The sequence below is a fragment of the Engystomops pustulosus genome, chromosome 4, assembly GCF_040894005.1.
Source record: "Engystomops pustulosus chromosome 4, aEngPut4.maternal, whole genome shotgun sequence".
In the NCBI taxonomy this organism is placed as follows: Eukaryota; Metazoa; Chordata; class Amphibia; order Anura; family Leptodactylidae; genus Engystomops; species Engystomops pustulosus.
Window position 1 is genome coordinate 25524989 of NC_092414.1, and position 14011 is coordinate 25538999.

The 14011-nt window shown below is 42.3% G+C and overlaps 1 protein-coding gene across 1 annotated transcript in view; it reads left to right on the forward strand.

The window, feature by feature from the left end:
* The first annotated feature begins 7536 nt into the window (after positions 1-7536).
* Positions 7537-14011, forward strand: part of FAT2 (FAT atypical cadherin 2) — an 81465-nt gene continuing 74990 nt past the window's right edge. Inside the window, exon 1 of the mRNA XM_072145549.1 lies at positions 7537-7712. The gene's annotated coding sequence lies outside the window, so the exon portion shown is untranslated. The remainder of the gene's footprint in view (positions 7713-14011) is intronic.

Genomic DNA, 14011 nt, shown 5'->3' on the forward strand with positions numbered 1-14011 from the left:
TACTGTGACATCACTGTGTGTATTATCCCCTGTACTGTGACATCACTGTGTGTATTATCCCTGTACTGTGACATCATTGTGTGTATTATCCCTGTACTGTGACATCACTATGTGTATTATCCCTGCACTGTGACATCACTGTGTGTATTATCCCTGTGCTGTGACATCACTGTGTGTATTATCCCTGTACTGTGACATCACTGTGTATTATCCCTGTGCTGTGACATCACTGTGTGTATTATCCCTGTACTGTGATATCACGGTGTGTATTTTCCCTGTACTGTGATATCACTGTGTGTATTATCCCTGTACTGTGACATTACTGTGTGTATTCTCTCTGTACTGTGACATCACTGTGTGTATTATCCCTCTACTGTGACATCACTGTGTATTGTCCCTGTACTGTGATATCACTGTGTGTATTATCCCTGTACTGTGACATTACTGTGTGTATTCTCTCTGTACTGTGACATCACTGTGTGTATTATCTCTGTACTGTGACATCACTGTGTGTATTATCCCTGTACTGTGATATCACTGTGTGCATGATCCCTGTACTGTGACATCACTGTGTGTATTATCCCTGTACTGTGACATCACTGTGTGTATTATCCCTGTACTGTGACATCACTGTGTGTATTATCCCTGTACTGTGATATCACTGTGTGTATTATCCTTATACTGTGACATCACTGTGTGTATTATCCCTGTACTGTGACATCACTGTGTGCATTATCCCTGTACTGTGACATCACTGTGTGTATTATCTCTGTACTGTGACATCACTTAGTGCATTATCCCTGTACTGTGACATCACTGTGTGTATTATCCCTGTACTGTGATATCACTGTGTGTATTATCCCTGTGCTGTGACATCACTATGTGTATTATCCCCTGTACTGTGACATCACTGTGTGTATTATCCCCTGTACTGTGACATCACTGTGTGTATTATCCCTGTACTGTGACATCACTGTGTTTATTATCCCTGTACTGTGACATCACTGTGTGTATTATCCCTGTACTGTGACACCACTGTGTGTATTATCCCTGTACTGTGACATCTCTGTGTGTATTATCCCTGTGCTGTGACATCACTGTGTGTATTATCCCTGTATTGTGACATCACTGTGTGTATTATCCTTATACTGTGACATCACTGTGTGTATTATCCCTGTACTGTGACATCACTGTGTGTATTATCCATGTACTGTGGCATCACTGTGTGTATTATCTCTGTACTGTGACATCACTGTGTGTATTATCCTTATACTGTGACATCACTGTGTGTATTATCCCCTGTACTGTGACATCACTGTGTGTATTATCCCCTGTACTGTGACATCACTGTGTGTATTATTGTATATTATTATTAGAGGTGCTACATTTCCTTGGATACTGCATGTCACATTCTCTGTAGTATGACCTCTGGCTATAAGGTGAAAGGTATGTGGCTGTATAATTGCCTGAGCTTAAGACATCACCCCGGGGTCTGATTAAGGTCTGAGATGTCCTCCGGGCAAAAAAGTTTCTTCCCTTTTTGTGCATGTACAGAAAAAGAAAAAGTAATGTAAAAAATATTTGGAAAATATTCGGAAAAATGCCACTTTGTCTACTAATACATTTCAGTGCACATTGCTGGTTCTTTGGCTGAGATCTTTGGATGTGCAGATTGCGATCAGTTCCGCTGCAGGTCATGCAGGTCGGGGGTCACATACATCTCTTCTATAGATATTCCATGTTCCTTACATGTTTTCAGATCAGCTTCAAAGCGTCAGGATATTGCTGTATGGGGGCTAGTGAGGCCAAGGCTTTGAGTCACATACCATTGCAGCGGACACCTTTGGGGAAAGGTGTTTACGACCCCTGGAAAATCCTGCCTGGACAGGTCCATTGTCCTCCAGCCTTAGTGCATGCCACCAGCTCCCCGAGCCCTGTATATCCTCTCCTAAAGCTTCATTTCCCAAGCCCTGGAGCTCCGCTTCATGAACACAGACATTCAGACACCACTCGCCGCTATCTCCAGACCAATCAGCGATCTGTGAACGTTTTATTACCCATGTTCTAGTAAAGTTTTCATTTGTGTGGAGGCAAAGAAAGCAAAAAAAACTGAGAAGCACAATGGCTCCTGGACCATGTCCAACCTAAGCTTCAGCCGGCCAAAGATATAACAATTATAAAGACCATTGTGTATTTCATGCGCTTAGGATCATACAGACAGGATTTGGTTTGGGTCTCACCTCTAGGACTCTACTCCTCGGCACCTCTACTGACCACCTTCTCATGGCCAGGCCACGCACACGTGGCCACGCTACATTCAGGTCTTTGGGAGTGCTGGAAATAGCCAAGTCCATTCACTCGTCCATCTTTGTCACTCTTATAGTTTCTGCACAGGCCCGATAAACACTGCATTTGGTGGAACCGGTGGACCTCCATTCTCAAAAGTGGGAGCTACATCATGCTAGAGATGAGAATATCCCTTTAAACCTGCAAGGCCTCAATGCTAAATCAATGATGCACCTCCCCCCAACTACAATGAAGTGTCTATAACAAGGTTGCACAACATGCTGGTGCAGGTTGTGCTCCCGCTAATTCTTGCTTTGCCCTAGTTTTTGACACTGGGTATAAGTGCCGATGTTAGGACCCAGGCATAGTGAGAGGAGACCTAAGGAGAGAGGACATGTGTACTCACCACCTGGGTCCCCTCCTGCTCCACATGTTGCAATGCACTGGGTCCTAACGCTGGCACATGCAACCAGGGCAGAGCAGCAGGAAGGAGAAGAGGGGCTGCTTTTTTGGCTGATTTGGAGGTCTCCAGTATTAGTGCCTGCTCTAGGGGTCTCCAATAGTAGTCTGTTCTGGGGGTCTCCAGTATAAGTTCCTGCTCTGGGAAGGTCTTGTGTATTAGTGCCTGCTCTGGGGGTCTCCAGTAGTATAGGTCTGTTCTGGGGTGTCTCCATTATTATTATTATATGCTCTTGGAGGTCTCCAGTATAAGTGCTGGCTCTGGGGGGTTCTCGTGTATTACTGTCTGCTCTGGGGGTCTCCAGTAGTATAGGTCTGTTCTGCGGTGTCTCCATTATTATTATTATATGCTCTTGGAGGTCTGCAGTATAAGTGCCTGCTCTGGGGGTCTCCAGTAGTAGTCTGTTCTGGGGTCTCAAGTATAAATTTCTGCTCTTGGGGGGGGTCTCGTATATTACTGTCTGCTCCAGTAGTATAGGTCTGTTCTGCGGTGTCTCCAGTATTATAGATCTCTCCTGGTGGGTCTCCAGTATCTCCTCTGGGATGTCTCCAGAATTTTATGTCTGCTCTGGGGTCTAAAGCATTATATATCTTCTCCAGGTGTCTCCTGTATTATATATCTGCTGTAGGGAAGGGGAGGGGTCTTCAGTATTATAATCATCTAGTTTGAGACTGTATACGTAGTTTGTGGTCTTTATTAGTTATTGTATATAATAGATTGCTACCTGCTTTTTTTTGTCGCCTGACCTAGAAATATGCAATTGGATTAAAACCGGCTTGCATAGGCGCCTACATGTATATTAGGCAGTAAATTGTGAATCATATAAGTAAAAATTACATAGTATGAGGCACGTTTATGTGCTAAGTGCTCCAGATAAGGGCAGTAGGTTAGGCGTAGCATTAACCGTATGCCCGCTTTGACCTGCGGTAAAATCAAGCATAGGGTTAATGTGGGGTTGGGCTAGTAAAGGAGGAAGAGGAGGAGTACAGCTAGCCACTAAACTTTAAATTGCAGGTCACGTCGGATCTACTTCCTCTCTGAACCAGCGTGTCCAAAAGAAGTTGCCTGCCCGCCCTTTGGTTAGGGTGAAAGAGATTGTCACGCAGCCGCAGGATAAGGCCTTTGAGGGGAAGCTAAAGGGGAGTAATTTGGAAGAGTCAAAATGTATGTTATGGAGTATCGGAGGTTACAATTAATATGCCCACCCGGCGGTGGACATGGGATATTTGGTACATGCAACATATTTGTCAGCCTCCAGGACTGGCACGGTGCAGCGGGAGGAATGCACATACTTGGTTTTATAGTTACCCTCTGAGGCCTTGTCATTGCACTTGTTTTGCACTTTGTATTTAAATTTGTTATTTAAAATTGGGCTGCTGTGGTCTTACTATTTCCAACATCCCGCAGTGTCTTGTGTCAATTTCGGGGGAGGTATGGTTAGAGTACTTTGGCGCATGGAGCAGGAAGGTCTTTTATCCAGTGGGTCAGTGTATGATGATGCCCCTGACCCCCCACCAGATCTATCAGGAGGCTCCGGCAGAGCACTGCTACGCCAGGTCTGTCCAGAAGTAGAATTGTGCCGTAGCCTGCGCCCATTTAGGAAGGCCTCACACTGGCTCACTGGGGGAAATATAGACAGAAATGACGCCCATTTCCAGAGATTGAAACCCTGAAAAATTTACTGAAGACATAATAGTTCTGGAGTATCAGATGAAGACACTGATTTATAGTTGAACAAATGTTTAACATAGATGACATTAACCAGCTAATTCAGTCATTTCTATCCAGGAAAGATGTACTGACCAGCAGTAGGACCCAAATGGATGGATCCTACAAAAAAACCGAGTTTCTCCAGCACTTCAAAAATTAAAACCTTGGCTTTTATTGTGACATATTAAAAACTTTTATGCACATCAAACAAAGAAAAACAGACAGATCTACCTGGTCACATGACACGCAGCCACGCCCCCCTGACTCGCTCTATAGATCCCTAGATACCAGGCAAGTATAACTCATTTCATGGGGTTGTGAGGAAACCAATTTTTAGCTAAAAGAAGGTGTCAGATAGTTACTGGGGCTCTATAGGAACCTGCCACAAGCTGTATTTGTGGTGACAGGTTCCCTTTAAAGTTAAAAAAAATTCAACTATTTTTCTTGCAGATGAAAAAATATGCGTGCATACTAATAGGTCTCGCCTATTCACCTAATCTATAGTGCTGTGTGCAGTAAGCGAGGTGTTAATTGGTTCAGCTTTTTAGTGTGAATCATACAATGTATCACCATGAAAATAAGTTTGCATGTTTCCATCTCTGATGAACATATGATATAGATTTGGACAAGGGGAAAGAAGACACTGGCCTGAAACATACAAGCTGGTATAGTCCAACGTTTCATCTAGATGCTAAGACATAGGTTGGCCTTAACACTTCATTAATGTTGGCCAAACCCAACAAATATAGAAGGACAAGGCAAGGACAACCCTTGACAAGTCTGATCTTAGTATGGGAAGCTAAAGTTTCTGACAGTAGATAAGTTTCTTCTCCCAAGTCAGGACACAAGCATGCTTGGCAAGTCAATGAGGGCCCAAAAAATCTGAGAAGGTGTATAAGACACTTTCAAAGATGAAGACAAGTGTATGATGAGGAATTACTATTTCACTCTAAAACTCAACGTCTTTGGTAGAGGGACCAAACCAAAACTATATGACAATAACCATAGATGACTATGAATGAAGAAGCTTCTCCACGATGCATGATTAGGTAGAAGGAACAAACCAAAAAAATAAAACCAAACTTCACAAAAACTCCAAATAAAGACAAAATGGGAAACCAAAGATGAGAGAACTTGTGTATGCTCTTCAAAATCATGTACCGTAATGATGGGCTCGAAGAGCTGGCTCTTTCGTGTGAACGCGGGAGTTGGCTCCCTTCAGTAAACCGATAGCTCACTTAACCACACCCCCTTCAACCGATAAAATTGGGTTCAAAGAGGAGTGGAGTGTGGTGATTGGCTGGACTGAGGCTTTCTACCATATATTTTGTAAGAAGTCCTTCGGGAGCCAGAAGAGCCGACCCTTCTTAGTGAGTGGAGTCTAATGATCCAGCTCACAAAGAGCCAAACTTCCCATCACCAATGTACAGTATGGCCATCTCTACGCTTCCATTTGAAGACCCCAGCGACAAGACAAGATTAATCACGTAGGATCTTTTCCATCATCGGGCAGTTCTTTAGTAAGAACAACATGCAATATAAAGGCACGGATATGAACTCGCTGTGTCAGTGGTGGCGAACCTATGGCACGGGTGCCAGAGGCGGCACTCAGAGCATTTCTGTGGGCACCCGGGCCATCACCCCAGCACACCAGACAGGACTCAAAGAAGCTTCCTGCTGTTCAAGCAACTTAGAAAATGCTGCTTTCAGTCATATTTTCATACTTACTTCACTACTTGGGACTGTAGGAAGAGGGAGAATGAGTAGACAGGGCCGAATTATCTTTGGAGGACCTCCTGCTCGCCCCACGATTTTCTGTGTACAGAGGAACACTGGAAAGAAGCTAAAATTTTCCCTCCTTTCTACTGCGTTGCTGTCCTCAGGAGGCCAATATGATTGAAACTTGTTGAAGAACAGGGAGCAATAAGTTACTGCTTTAATTTTTGGTTGGCACCTCGCGATAAATTAGGGGGGGTTTGGGTTGCTTTTTGGGCACTCGGCCGCTAAAAGGTTCGCCATCACTGCTCTATGCTGTTGCTTATCAGAGGCGTATGAAGAAGCCCACAGGCTAGGACCATGAACATGCACATCCATATGCACATGCAAAGCCATAATTACTCCATGTTCAATTATACCCAATGGCATTGAGCCAAATTCAAAGTTGCCTCACATTTTGATAATATTGGGATTTAAGAGAAATTACAATGTGTCTCTATACAAGAATAACTGCATGGAAAGTGCCATACAAGCCTAAGACAGTATCGAAGAGACACTAGTATGGTGGTTCTGAGTGGATTTACCAATACCATTAATTGCCTGTTACAATATGTGGATACTTTTTTTTAGAAGCTGTCAACATGTAAGGAACTTAAAGTTCACAAGTGGTTAGCAAGTCCATGGTCCAACACAAATGTTCTTCTGTCACCTTAATTTTATTTACTACTGACATATAATTCAGAATTTAGGTGTGGTACCATAATCAGACATGATAATAATACCATGTCTTCAGATGTTTTGGACACAAACATAGTTGTGGATAACTGGATCTTACAGACTTGGTCATAGAGGAGGACTAAGGAATGTTTATCTTCTCCAATACGATTTCATGTGGTCAATGGGTCAAATCCGGTGACCACCTAATTTTTTGTTGAGTTTGTGGTGGGATATTGTTTCCACCTCCTGTGGCCAATGCTACATTGCTCTGTGCATATGATAAAATTAGCGCAATCTGATACCCATATACTGTACAGTCGTGTAATGTAACATCTGTAGTGTTGCATGATGTAGTCACCATCCAGGACAAGGTGATGTTCACACTGCACTGGCTGCTGCTTATAATAAGATTTTCATTAGAAAAGTTTTTTTTTTGTCTTTTTGCACGGTTTGTAACAATGCCTCACGCTTCCCCCCCAAACTGTAATTGCTGCAGTGAATATAACTATCTGCATACAGATCTAGGATTTGGCTCTGTCACAATCCCTCACCTTGGGGGAGAGCAGCTCTCCCTCCTCCTCCTCCTCTACCCTAGCCTGTCTGACAGGAGCTAGGCTCGCAGGACACACCTCTCCTGCTGCAAGCCTTGTGCTTCTACCTGTTCGGCTTCCACTGTAGGACATTCTTACTACTGTACTAGACGTAACTCCATTCACTAGGGACATGGAGCAGAGGACTTTCCTGCATCTAAGGGGAGTCGGACACCCCCAATCCGGGACTGCCAAGGCCTAAGCGACCCTCAAAAGAGTTCATCCCCTTCAAGGTAAGTGACAAAATATCTTTGTATTTGCAGAAAGTAACCTTGCTGATAGAAGGCGCTTGGCTAGGAAAGAGTTAGCTCTAGTGCACATGGAAAAAAAAGACACAAAAGCATTAAAACAGGAACTTAGGTAAAAAAAAAGTAAAAAGAGTATCCCAGAACAAAGAGATGACAAAAGAGAAACTTAAAACAATAGGACAGAGCCAGAAGGCATAAGTAAGAGAAGCCCAGAGATAAAGTGGTCATTATCAGTGCTGGTGGGAGTCCTACAGCGGTGGAGGATGCTTGTCCTTGAAATGCAAAAACATTCAAAAGAACTCGAGTAAAGACTTTAATGATGGCGTTACACATAACACTGGCATTGTTAAGGATTGTGGATAGTCTTAGCTTCAGGCTTGAGCCTCCTACAGAGATTTAGGAGCTCCTCATGGGCACTGGATGAAGTTTAAACCAGAAGCTTGAAGTGGTGGTTGAAGGAAACGTGTGGAGATAGCGTGGACATCTACCAGGGTGACTTTGACAGATATGCCAGAAGACCATCTGGCTTCTCACCATGGTTAAATCTCACTTCCAATTTTCCACGTGAACAAAGTTTGTCTTTCTATGAACCTTAGTAAATATTAATTCGGAATATAGGAACTGACCAAACCTGCTAGAGGCGTTTGTGATCCAGGTCATCGTTGTACGGCAACTGTGGCATGTGCTGAGGAGCATATCTCGGAACTGATGAACAAGGTAGGAATGTCTGTGAATATTCGAGGTAATTTGGCTAATGATTATGAGATGTAGCTGGGGCATGTGGAAAAAAAATTGCTGGGTGAGATGTCGTTGATATCATGTGGTTGCGTTGATGGATTAAGCATGGACTTCTTCAAGATTTTTAAAGTCAATATTTTAGATTGAGTTGATTGAGAATGCTAAAAAATATTACGTTGGATCGCTTGTTTTACAAGAATTGTTCTGATGTAGGGGTCTACACTCAGCAATAGCTCAACATTGGGTTGACTTGGGACATGATTGTTTCCAACAGCCAGGTGTTTCCAAAATAGTTTTGGTATATTAGTGACAGCTGGATTGATGTACAATTTGGGTTCTTCTGGTTTTATGCAAAATATGCTAGGTAGTTGAAGTTTTATTAGCGTCACCTGATCACTTGAGAAGTAGACATACCAGAACTTTTGATTTTTTGATTTGGAAATTATAAAATTTGTCTTCTAGAATTCAAATTATATATGGCTAACAGAAGACATTTTGGTGATAATTGTTGAACATCATATATGGGTTTTCTCCTTCTTCTGGATCAACATTGTAGAATGATCGGTTGGACTTATTTCATATCTACAAGCCATAGTTGACCTGGAATTCTATGGAATTCTTCTAATTATGCTTTCATGTTATAATAATTTGTTATATGGTACTTGTTCATATATTTCCATACAAAGATTGTTTTATGGACCATTACGTAGCATATGATATAGGTGTTCTTCATTCCTACACATGAAGTATCTATGAAGTATCTAAGGAGCTATAACGGGAACTCATGTGCCATCAAAACCTTATATTTGAGCCTAAAGTGTCCAATAAACAAATATAAAAGGAACTTTAACGACACAGGAGATGAAATGCAATGTGTAACTCTACGTCATCATACAATGGTGCACCAGGAATTATCGATGATGTACAAGATGACATTCGCTGTCCTCTTTCGTCTTCCCGCTCCGTGTTTTTGCACAGTACTACTTCTCCTGATTGATATGTGAGGTATTGTTCTCCGCTATGTCACACTGCAGAAGTTAATGCATTAAGGGGTCACTTTTGAATGCAGGCCATGTTTTCCGTGCCATATTTTAATGGACGCGTCAATCAACAAGTGCTCCATGTCTTTAACTCACTACACTTGCTTGGCATTGTTGCTGGAGGTCTTTTTGGCTATTGTGTCGTATATATGACCTGAGTGAGAGGAAAGTTGACTGTGAGCTTCTCTGGTAGTAGGGATTGATCGGCACTAAGTGTGTTTTCCATTCAATGATCTAGAATATGTCTCATAATGAACATGTCTTTATGTGGCCATATTCTATAGTGGCCAAATCTATAGTTCTGTATACATGGACGGTACATCGGTATCTACTGTACGCACTGCTATATGTCTAGATAACTACCTTGCTATGTGACTATAGAAGTGGGATCACCCTGTGGTTCTAATAAACTAAAAGACCTCAGAATTGATGGGTTCGACCGCCTTTGCTCCATTGTGCATGCAGAGCTCTCGATCACCCCCTCCATAGATGGACAGAAGAATTGGACATACCAAATTTCATTGACATGTCGTTTTCTTCTCTGGGAAGTTAAGGTCCCTATACTTTCTAGAGTGGGAAGCATACAACCGATCTAATATGTAAGAGGAATATGTGTAAGGAATATAAAGAGGATTATCTTTTGATGGTGTATAACTTATTTCACGTATTATATACAAAATTACGGCAATAGTTTGGTAAGCAGATAAATATACTGTGAATAAAATCCTCTATGATTCTGTTTTTGTACTCAATTTATTGTTATATTACAATATGTGATCTGAGGTTTTATATATAGGATGTTGGCAGGACATGTGGCCCGGAGAGGTGCCCATGGCGGTACCACTCAGTTTTAACTCTAGGGGCAGTGAAGTGAATGCTTGTCTGAGCGTTATGAACGACCTTACTCCAGAATGCTGCACACACACAAATCCAAATCATTAATTTAGGAGTTTCCCTCTGTTACATCTATTAATTAAACACCATTATACAAAGAGACACATACACAATAAATACAATTTCAATTAAACGGATTAAAGTATCATTAAAATCTCATTATTTTCCCCAGCATGCAAATAGTGTCTACCCACCCCAGCCCCCTCCAACACAAAAGGGTGTTGACAATAAGTAGTAGGGGGTGTGAATTTGTTCAATGGAAAACCAAAGTATACTCAAGGAGAGAGGGATAGAAAAAAAAAACCTTGAGCTGCGGAGCACGTGGGGGAGGGCAATGTATAGGACTCAATGCCAGGCTGCAAGGACTGAACTCCTACCCCTGACTTATGTCAATAAGACCCTACAGATAATCCCCTCATTATGGATTGTTTTGTCTCTCAGTTCGCTGGTGAACACGACTCTTATCAGATGGGGAGAACTCAGAATATTCGCTACGGGTGCAAGATATTGCTTTCTAGTCAATAAATAAGTAGTGCAAAGGCTGTGGAAATACAGACGGCATGGTTGTCCTTTGTTATTCCACTCCGGATGCTCGAGGCTCATGGTGCTGTAAGCACTTGTGTATTCTTCCATTAGGCTAACTAATAAGAGGTGTCGTATTGCACTTCCCTTTATGATTGTGTTTTCCCAGGTAATCTAGATGTGTCTGGCTTCATGTAAGGAAATATTTTACACATTTTTTAGAAATTTTAGCAGGGAGAGGTGGTAGAGACAGCCAAAAATTGATTTCAAAGGGATTGGCCACCTTTGCCTTGACTGTGGACGGTTGTACCGTCTGAAACACGTCGGACATTGGTGCACATCACCGTGATATTGTCTACATGATTTTATTTCAATAAAGAAGATCCATATTTGCAGTTCGACTGGAAGTTTGTTCCTTTCTACGATTGGCCACCTATGCCCTACAGTTACTACCCTATTCCCAATGCCAAGAAGTTCACAATCCCCTCTATTACTCTGTCCCTTAGTGAATAACAAGCAGATTGCCGTGGGTCCGACTAGTGGGACCCCCACTGATTTCAAAATGGGGGTCCGTTCTCATGAATTTCAAACACCTATATTCCCCTCTGCCCAACAGTTGCTCCCCTATTCCTAATGCCAGTAGGTATACACTTCCCTCTATTACTCTGTTCCTTAGTAGATAACAAGGCGAATGCTCTGGGTCCGACTAGTGGGACCCCCTCTAATCATGTGAATGAGGGTCCCGTTCCCAAAAATTTCAGCCTACCGCTCTATTCAATACCAAGGAAGCATCTGAAATTGTTGAGCGCTATGCTCTGCGACTTCCTACACTCCTGTAGTTTTGAATGGAGGAGCAGGACGCATGCTCAACCTGTCACTCTATCAATTAGTGAGCGCCAGACAGACATTTTTTTTGAAAAGTAGGGGTCCTACTAGTCAGTTACATTGTTATCCCCTATCTCGCGGATAGGGTATAACAACCAAACTTGGTACAACCCTTTGGAGGTTCCTAGGTTGCTAATGCCCTGCAAAGGTGTCCTGCCTTCTGACTAACTCCAGTGTTTAACTTTTGGCTTATTCTCTATGTTCTTGCATCTATTTTATTACCAGTTCGTCTCCTGTGATGATCCTGACTAATGCTGACCACTTAAATGTGCTGCCCCCCCTGACCTATGAACTGACCCTTGACCCCACTTGAACCTTTGCTCTGACCTCAGCTTGTTCCTCGCCATTTTCTTCTTACACCCTGGTGCTTCGCGAGACATCACTAGATTTAGACAATTCCAAGAGGCAGCTTACCCTTTCGTAGAAAGTCAATATTTCTATACAGGGGTTAAAGGGTAAAAATTGATGGGGTCACTTAGACAACAGACTTGGGGGTTGCCAAACCGGTTAGGTGGCACAGCAGTTTCACCACCTGCTACCCATTCTACAAATTGACATCTACCAAGGTAGACCCTTGACATCTAACAAGAAGACTGATTTGGTTGCACCAAGGCTATGTAATCTGAGGAATTTTCGTGCAAATAACTACTGAAATTAATTCCTCTTTAAACCCACTGTATGGGGTCAGGTGGATTTACAAAAAGATTTGCAACTCTTACTTCTGTCCTTTATGTGACGTGAACAGATGAGTCCCTCCAAGGTGTCATTGATTAATGTTTTTCTTTGTTATACTCTGGGGTCGGGTGTATGGGTTACAACAAGCAAACCCTGCCCCTATACTGAAATGGTGCATGCCATTGTGCCGCAGCACCAACCTAACAAGAATTAACCCCCGCTGAGATCTTTCATGACAACACAGACTCTGCAGGTAGCAACAAGGTTCACAATAGATAGCCCAAGAAAATGGATCACTTTAAAAAGCTCAAACAATAGGCTTTCTCCCTAAAATACCCAAAAAAAAGGTTTTCAGATACCTTAATTTCTGTATTACTGAAAACGAATATGTCCTTGATTATTTAAAATCCAAATGAAACGTCCTTTGGATTTTTCAGTAGCAAATTAAACAACTAAGGAATGAAGATGCAACTTTTTGAAACCACGGTGAGGATCCACATTGAGCAGAAAAGTCACAGAATTTTTTTCAGAACGGTATTTTCAGAATAAAATGTATGTATGACCAACTTACAAACCTTTTTGGAGATCAATTAGAAAAAAAAGTTGAGTAGGAGATGTCCATTTTCCAAGCTCAATTTCCCTGAAAGACAAATGTAGCAGGAGGACGTCTCATGATGGACATCTGTCACTCCTGGAACCCCTTGTGGCCCAGCGGTGGAGGCAATTCTGCCCTTTTGCATGAAAAAAGACAAGGATCATATAAATTGCTCTGAGACTTACAACCTGCCATAAATCTCTTTAAAGTACTCACAATACCTTCTGTTAGTAGTGCTCATTAGCAGCCCCCTACATGGCCCAATTATTGACTCTATAGTCCTGAGATAGAAGAGTCAGACAGCGTGTGGCCGGCTTATGGCTTAGTCTTTGTTTTCAGAATCTTTACATTAAAGGGGTTGTCCATTAATTTATATTGCTGTCCTGTCTTTAGGACAGATCTGATAATGGGGCTGTTTGTGCCTTGCAAAACACCGTACATGGATCCAGAAGCAGCTAGCTTCTTCAGGTCCAGAATGTGTGACTGTGAAGGAACCTGTTGTCAGCCTCCCTGATCGGATATTGACCATTGATCAGCTATTGAGGACCAATGCTAAGCATGGGTCATGAATAAAAAAATCTGAACAGCCCCTTTCAATAAATTATTCAATCACTTTATCCCAAGTAATGTTAATTCCTTGGGCCTACTGAAGCTTGTTTTCCTTAAAACCCTTCCTCCATCAATACAGAACATCTACACACCTGCATCGATCTGTAAAACATGGAAGTTCATTAGTAGATTTTAATAGGTAATTTCATAGGCTCCAAAGTTACCTGCAAATGAGGCTGTCTTCTTCTACTTGAGATCATCTGGTACTGTGCTGTCCATTCTGTGTTCTGATAACTTTTCATTCTAGGGCAAGTATCTCTGAGAGTAACAGGTGCAGAACACCACTCAAAGGTTGGAGCAGCAAAGGATCCTCCGGTGGGCATGGG